Below are 9078 nucleotides of genomic sequence, written 5' to 3'. Positions count from 1 at the left end.
ATAAATTTAAAGCTGACAAATTTCGCTAGATCACGAAACTCGTTTGCCGGTCTGCAAACCGAAAAGGAACTGAGTGTGGAAAAACAAGTTCAAATGGGGAATTTTTCCCATCATCAGATGGCCAGACAATTGCAGTTCAAATGGTCAAGGATACGCGAGGATGATGGTAAAAACCCTCGGACCCTGGAAACCAGTTTGGTCCAGAGGCTGCGGCTGCTGCAGCTTTTTTCACCCGCCAGGTGTGCCAACTGATGCTGTAGATTCCGATCCGCATCCCTATAACCACCCCGCGATCCCAGACCCCGACCCACCACCAAAGGGAAACGCGAGCGTTTTCCGATCTTTTTAGCGTCGCTTTTTCTACAATAAACTTGCCCAACGGGTTTTCATTGTTGCCAACGGCGTCCTTTGTCCACATCCTGGCAGACAATGGACAAAGCTCTAGCATCCTGATTGCGATCGGATCGCCTGGCGTCGCTTCGCCCGATCTTTCGGGTATATAAACTGCGGCTGCTGCGCAGAATCAATCAGTTTCATTTCAATCTTCAAACGCTGAGGATCAACAGCAGCAGCAGCAGGAGCAGGAGCCGCACAGGAGCAACAGAAGCACCAGGATCGAGGACTTCTCGGAGCGCCATGACCAGGCGGCGCTAGGGAGGCTGTTGCAGCATCTCCACACCGACCGATAAAACCAACCGAAAATCAACCGAATCCAACGCAGCAAGCCCAACAAAATTCAGTCGAAAAGTTGCTAAAATTCAACCGCCGAATGTCAGATTAATTTGTATAAAACCCAAGTACCAACAAGCCAAACTCGAAACGAACAATTTGCGAAAATAGTTTATGTGAAATTCACTTTTTACACATTTTCGTGAGATGGTTAAAGTATAACAAAAAAACCCAACAAACCAAACCGTAAATTTAAGCAAAAGTTAAAAGAAATTCAAAAACAAAACATCCAAAATCAAAAATCAGCGAAATACCAAACTAAATTGAAATACAATTCATGGATATCAACTTGAGCTAATTTCACAACGAAATAATTCCGAACAAAATTCAAAACTAACAACTAGAATCAAGGAAAGCTGAAAACAAACCAAATCGTAAAATACCTGGAACCAATTGGAAAGTTTAAAACACATCTGGCCAAACAGGACGAGATGAAAATCTTTAGTGAAGAGAGATAATAATATCGTTTTTATATCTTACAGGTAAATATCGCTTTAATATTATTACAAATTATTACAATTACTGTTATTTCCAAATTTAATGCATGCATATTTATTAATTTTAAAGGAACCCCAAGAAGCTGAAGAAGGAAAGCTATTATGGATCGAGCAGTAACCACACATCTTGCATCCGGATCAGACTCACATCCCCACCAACGAAATTGTTATGAAACTCAACAAAATTCTTAAGTGTTTACTGCTCATAATTCTCTACTGCAATGACAATCTCGCCAAGAACGAAATTCAAAATCCCAACTGCCAACAAAATCGAATCAAAATTCAAAACGACCAGCCAAACTGCCAGTGTCTTAAGCAACTGCCACGCCCCACCGACGCCGCCGCCCACCGAAGAGTCCTGTGGCCCAAGCAAAAAATCCGGCCAGCAAATCACACAGAAATCCGACAGAAACTGCAAGGAAGGAAACCAAAATTCAAGTCCAGGCACACAACAAAAATCCAAGTACACTTTTGCTGGGCCGCCGAGCCGAAAAGCTGATGATGATGAACTCGATGGCGAAGAGGAGGATCGAGCATTTGACGGCGAAAGGAGCGAAAGGACGAAAGGGAGCAGCAGCGACGCCAACGCCGGCAGAAGCAGCAGATAACCAGAAAGAAGGAGAAAGCTGCCCCGCCGTAGATATCCTGCTGAATATCTAAGCAGGGGCAGTGATTTACCCCAAGCAGCACAAGCACAAGCAAAAGCAAAGCCACCCCTCGACAAGAAGACCACACACACATACAGCCCACATCCTGCGGCGAATTCACACACAAGCACAAACCGAGAGAGACAGAAAGAGAGATAGAGAGAGCCGAAGCAGCAGCAGAGAGAGAGAGAGCGAGAGAGTGTCCACCTTTTGCTCTCCAAATTTCGCAAGTATGTTTTGACTACTGTTTAGAAACTAATTTCAAAAACAAATTTGAGAAACCCCTCTGAAACCTAATTAGAAATTCCAAAAACAAACCACACTTAAATTGAAACTCTAAAAGTATCCAAATTCAAAACCCTAAAACGAGCCAAAGGTAGACCATCTTCCAATCTCTATACAAGCAGCCCAGAAGCAAAATTTCAAAATCCCACCGATACAACTCCAAATCCAAAAACGAACTCTTCTTCTACGGCATCGCAGAAGGCTTCATTTCCAGAAGGCAAACCAAGAATCCCTGAATTTTTTTTTCTTATTCAACCAAAGAGTTCGCCCCTGCCCGCCAAATTCCACACACTCAATGCAATAGTTTATCATTTTGTGTCCCAAAACGCAAATCGAAAGAATTGAAATTCCAAATTTATGTTTCGTTGTTACGAATCTTTAGTTAAAACCACAATCTTAATGCTAAAATCAGCAAAATGTCAAAAAGACCGTTTCGCATGGCCCAGAGCTTTAGGCGCAAATCAACCACCCAGCCACACTCACTCACACACACACACCACACCACACACACACACACACATTAGGCATCACACACACAAGCGCAGGGGTATGCTCACCAACACACAATCACCCAAACACTCACACCCCTTTGGCAATAAAATGGCTGCAAAGGAAGCTGCTTCTACGATTCCCAAGAAGAAAAGAAATAGCCTGACCCCAAAAGTTCGATAGAAAAATACAACGAAAACGAGTTATAGTTTAGCAAAAAAAAGATAAATACTATAGCCAACTCAAAACTCAGGTTTAACTCAAGCATTTCTCAGCGCTTTCAATATTTCGTTGACACTTTCATTAAGGAAAGCAAAGGAGTTGCGGCAATTTTTAATCACACGTTTTTGAAAATTTCAAAGAAATATTTAATGCGCATGAAATGTTATTGCAAATTTGTACAGCAATCAAACCAATACAAAACCCAAGGAAGTCATCAGTACCACCCTCAACCCTTAAGCACACCAAAATGTCTCCTGGTCATTGACTCAGAACCACATTTGACCGACAAAAATACGACTTAAACAGGAATACATTATGATTGGGTCGAAAAAAATTTAAATCGATAAAATACAATCCAAATTTAAAAGACTCAAATCAAGGCCATCGAAATTCAATAGATAATTTCAATAGATAGATTTCAATACTCGAAAAAATATGTCCAGTTTACTCAGCATATTATATAACCATCAAACGTACAATTCAGGCAGCGAAAACCTGACAATTAGGAATCAAAAATTATTTCAATCAAAACGCCGTTAAAATTCAAACATTTTATTTATATTCAGTTTAAGGAATTTCCCATCCAAATTCATAACCAAGTTAAACAAAACAACCTAAATAGTCACCCTCTGAATTCAAAAGAATAAATCAAGAAAAAGACACACAAATTCAAGAGATTAAAAATTTAACTACTTTAAATTAGAAAAATTACAAAAATTTAAAGAAAGAAAATTACTATCCAAATTCAATATCAAGTTAAATTCAAAATAATAAATCAAAGAAAAATGCACCCTCTAAATTCAAAAAAATAAATCAAGAAAACAAAGAAAAATCACTCTCTAAATTCAAAAAATAATAAATCAAAAGAACCCACATTAAAATTCAAAAGATTACAAATACAATCATTCTTTTTATATGAAACACGTTCACCGCAAAAAATTTTACTAACTAATTTATCATACAAATTCAAAAGATTTCATCTAAAGGTTCACTATGTTTCAAGTCCAAAACCAAACCAAAAAAAAAATTTAAGTTTAAAATATATAAATACAAGTTAATTATTCAATTCAGAACAGCCTCTCGATAAATAAGAAAGCAATCAAAAAAAAAAAACCAAATCACAAAAATCGTTCTCCCGAAAAAAAACTTAACATAAAATCAAAAATCAGTACCAAAATTTAAAATCAATTCAAAATCATAGCATAACAAATTTAATAGCACTAAACAACACTTTCAGACAATTCAAAATCAAAAATGAAAATATTTATATTTAAATTCGAAGCACAAAAATAAAATGAACAAAATTCAATAATCAAAAAAATTAAAAAATATTACCAAATTTAAAAGAAAACCAAATTTAACACAATTCAAAATTTCAAATGTAAATATCTCTTCTAATTCTAAACAAAGACCAAAATTTTACAAAATTATAATTTAAAATCAATTTTACAACTTCTAAATTATTTCAAAATTCTAAATAATTTGGTTCTTGAAATATTAGAAAAAACTAAATCTAAAACACAACATCAAAAATTCCAATTTTTACAAACAAAAAATTAAAATATTTTTAAAAATATACCTTTCAAGAAAAACATAAAAATATTATACTTTAAACATATTAAACAGAAATGCTCCAAATTATTAAGACAAAATTCTAATTTAAAATGAATTCACATTTTTCCCAAAAATATTCATCAAAGTATTGATATGATTTAAAAAATCTGTTTTTGATTTTACTTTCAATAATACTATTTACCAAAAATAACAAATCACTGCCATCATCTAAAACTATTCTTTCAAAAACTTAAAATTCGAAGCTACATATCATTTAAAAGAGCAATCAAATTTAAACAAGAAATAAATATATAGTTTACCTTACAAGATTTTCAAAAGCTAACAATAAATTCAAGACACCGCAAAAATTACGCACAATTAAACTGTTAAAAACATATAACTGGCAAGAAAATTTATAAAAGCCAAGCCCAAAAAAAACAAAAAATTATTTAAACAAAAAACATTTAAAAAGGAAATCCAAAAAATGTTTGTGAACAACACTTTAAAAAGTTTTGATAGCGCAATACGGAAAATTAAACTCTTGAAAAATATATGCAACTAAAAAACAAAATTGCAATCTCATAAAATTAGAAAATCCAAAATGCTAGTCCTGAAAAAAAAGTTTAAAAAACATTTCTTCAGCCAATTCTGATTAAACAAACTATATTAATGAAAATTCACAAAATACAAACAAAAAAAAAACAAAAGTTGTAATACCTCTAAATTTAAATGGCAACGCAGCCAGTTCTAAAAACAATTTAAAAAAGTTGTTCTTACTTTTTAAATATTGAATACAAATTTTATTTAAATTCGTCAGCCAATTTTCAACAAATACAACATTTTAAGCAAAGTTTAGTCAATTTCCCCCTTAAGACTGATATTTTAAAAATATAATATCCATTTAATTATTACTCAAAAAGCAATACAAAAAATCAAAATCACTCAATATTTATATTTAAAATTAAACCATTTTGTGAACCAAACTTGATTTAAAGCCAGAACTTATAAAATTTATTTTCATCAAAATCTTAGTTCTGAAACACAAAATTAGTTTTAGCATTTCAAAAACATTAGGAACACAATTAACAATTTAACAAAATTTGCACTAAAATTCTTCATATGGAAAATATTTAACAATTTTGATTTAAAGTTATTTATGTAAATTCATCAAATGTTTGACACCAATTTAAAAGATTTTTTGACCACATAAGAAGCATTACTTGAGGTTTAGAACAAAAAAAAAACTGCTTTATATCTCAAAAGAAATTTAAATGCCTTTAACATTTTTTAATAACATTCATCAAAATACCTCAACTTAATAGAATCGAACACTTTAAAAATATTTATAATTTTATTCGACTAAAGGTGTATCTTTTTTAAAACCAAAAATAATATTTATCTAAATTATTTTATTTTAGAACCAGCCAAACCAAATCCAAATATCCAATTTCAACTTTCGGCTCCTCTGGCAATCATCAAAATTGAAAACTGACACCAGCATTTAAGTCAAAATTCAACCACTGACCGGCCACAAAATTCAAAATTCAGTCCAAAATTTAATTTAAAGCATTTTATCAGACCAGGTAACTCAAAAGCTCTAATCAAATCCGAACTCAACGAAAACAAAAGACAAGAAAATGCATTTGATGATTTTTAAAACAACTTAAATGACAATAAGAAAAATCTGAAATTCAAAAATCAAACCAAAGCACTGCCAAAAATAAATAAGTCGAAAACAAATCCTGTTCAGAAGTCGCAGCATTCGAGGAACCTTCGGTGCATAATTATTACCACATTAAGATGATTAAGTATTCGCAGCCCACCCATTAAATTCAGAAAACAAAACAAAGCCAAAAATTCAAAAATAAGAGAAAAAAAGCTCTAGCTAAATTTCAAAAAGGCAGTATTATAAATTACAAGAAACTGCGGAAGTTTTAATGCGACAAATGTCAGGAGCAAAAACGGAGGCCGCCGAAAGGCACCAAAATTCCGAGCTGGAGCTGGCGAAGAAGACGCGACAGGAACAGGAACATGGTTAGGGAAACTCCTGGCAACTTTCTGGCCAAAATCTTACAAATGGCGGCCGAGGGCGAGGCGAGCGGCAAACGGCAGATAAATCACAGCGAAACAAAACAATTCCCAGCTCTCGTGAAAATTCCAAATCCACAAGAACAAAAACTGAAGCTGTAAACTGAAAGCTGAAAACAGAAAACTGAAACAAAAACCGAAACAAAAACAATGGCACGCGATTTCAAAGAACATTCTCCATAGAAGGGGGTTGAAAAACCAGAAACTAAAATCAGTTGACCCGGCAAAGTCATCAGCATCCATCCTCAAAAGATTCTCGACTATGACCACTTTGATCCGCCCCAGGAGAGGCCTCAAGCGCATTACTTTCGCCCGAAGGCCGCCGCACAAAAAATGCTGAAATTCGAAGACACACAGAACTACAACTTAACCCAAATCCAATTCGAAATCAAAATTATAATCAAAATTAAAATCTCAAACAAAATGAAGGCAACAAACAGGCAGCACGCCAGCAGAACCGCAACTTTAAGTAATATTCGAGACGAGTGTCACGAGCACAGCTAAAAAACTAGAAACTCCATCTCCAACTCAAACTCAAACTCAGACCCAGCTCCAGACTCCCAGAATCAGAATCCCTTTCAGAAATGTGGTCAGACTTGGTTTCTTTGGCAAAAGTTCGAACCATCATCATGCAGCTGAAAGCACATCAAACAAAACTCCAAATTTATATAAACTACTGGCAATAGCCGAGGTCGAGGCATAATTGCCATCAATAAATAAAATATGGCTGGCATGAGGGGCAGTATCAGGGCCAGGACTCCAGAACAGACCCTCTGCCAAGAAGAGACACGACACCCAATCCAAAAGAGAGACACCCATCCTCCAGACCAGCAGACCCACCCAGTCAATGGCCACTAGACAGCAGAACGTTTTGATTTATAAATTCATGGCTAAAGTTGCCCGGCCAAGTGGCAGCCGACTCCACGATGACTATATGACGACACACAACACCACCCCAGAGACTTGGCAAACAAGAAAATGCAAAAACCGTCTTATGAAATTACACATTTCCGACTTGTACTAGCAAAACCACCGTAGAAAACACCCAAGCCGAAGCCCAAAAAAAGCAAATTCAAGCAACCAAATTTACAACGAAGAAGCAGTTAGAAAAGCTCGAACCCCCGAATCCGGCCCAGAAATTTAGTTATGAATTTTATTTACACACAACCCCTTACCATCAGAGAGCAGCATCTTCCACCTTTGGCTAGTAGGAAAAAATCGAAAACGAAAAGTACTAAGGAAGTTTCGGGCAATTTGGAAATTTGCAAAATCATTGAGACAGACGCGAGAAGCACCCACGAAGAGTAGCAAATGGAATCTTGTACAATAGTTCTATTGAAAGACATTCAAAAAACAAAGAAAAAGAATATTATCCTTCCAGACCAAGATCTACGCAAAGAGAGAGACAGATAGAGATAGATAGAGAGAGACAAGCCAAACGAAAAAGGATAGAGAATAGATATATATTCCATATAGCCAGAACAGGAAGAAAAAGGAAAAGCGCTAAAAGAAAACATTTCGGTCACAAGGTTGGGGATACCTAGTGTAATTGCTTAGAATTAAGAGTGTTGCACTTAACCAAGTGCAGTACCGACTGACCCCGCCCACAAACGCCCTAGACCCTGACCCCTAAGTCACCCCACCCCCTAGACAATGGAAATTCCCCATCGGGCAGATCAAAAAAGATAAACGCTAGCTTCACCTTAGGCCTCTTTAGACCCAAAAAGCACCATCATCAGGAACTACGATTAAGCGCGAATTGTACCACGTAACTACACTCTGTATCCCCTTAGTTAAGCTAAAATTATACGAGAAGTACGAGAAATTGCACAAAAACTCACAAAAAACGCAAAAGAAAAGAAAACTAATGTAGATAATGCCAATCCTTTTGTCTAAAATTTCAACTCTTGGAAATTTCGCAATCGAATTGCGAAATGTTTTAGACGAAACGATTGCCGCATTTTTTATGTGATTTTATATTTACATTCATTTACACTCACAAGTATATTTTTATATATTTTATTTCGATATTCTCCCTACTATCATTATCGTCGTCAGATTCAAACCATTTTTTTTTCGACACATGTGATAAGCAAAAATGTTATGAAAAGCATCAGGAAAAACAAATTCAATTAAGGAACCAAACTAAATCAAAACTGTGTTAATCAATCTTTGATAGATCTAAACAAAAAATTAATTTTTCATAAGTAAGTTAAACAAAACGAAAATTATGTAACCAAAAGTATCTTTTAGCACACATCCAAAAATCACATTTTATCCTTTGTACGAACATAGATTTTAAATTGTTAATTCAACCGCACAACCTCAAAAACCACATAAATATTGTAAACATTAGAAATAGTGAAATTACTATTACCAAACAAAAATCAATAAAATTGTACAAGCCAATTTGCTCTAATAACAAAACAATCAAATACGACTTTTACTTAACATTACCATTATTTAGGGGCGATTAGTGGTGACTTCCGAAAAAAGGTATTTCAGGTGGAATTACTTCAATATTTATAAACAATTGGGGTAATTATATCTGCAGGAATGATCTGTTG

At 34.9% G+C, this 9078-nt stretch overlaps 1 long non-coding RNA gene across 1 annotated transcript; it reads left to right on the top strand.

Moving 5' to 3' along the window:
• Window positions 1-542: 542 nt before the first annotated feature.
• Window positions 543-8884, top strand: LOC138913473 (uncharacterized). Its single transcript, XR_011419241.1, has 3 exons — window positions 543-1211; window positions 1297-2103; window positions 5842-8884. It is a non-coding gene; the product is annotated as an uncharacterized lncRNA (long non-coding RNA).
• Window positions 8885-9078: the final 194 nt, after the last annotated feature.

This window comes from Drosophila takahashii, chromosome 3R (genome assembly GCF_030179915.1).
Source record: "Drosophila takahashii strain IR98-3 E-12201 chromosome 3R, DtakHiC1v2, whole genome shotgun sequence".
Classification (NCBI taxonomy): Eukaryota; Metazoa; Arthropoda; class Insecta; order Diptera; family Drosophilidae; genus Drosophila; species Drosophila takahashii.
Note: the sequence above shows the minus strand (reverse complement) of the source record. Positions and strands in the feature narration are given on the sequence as shown.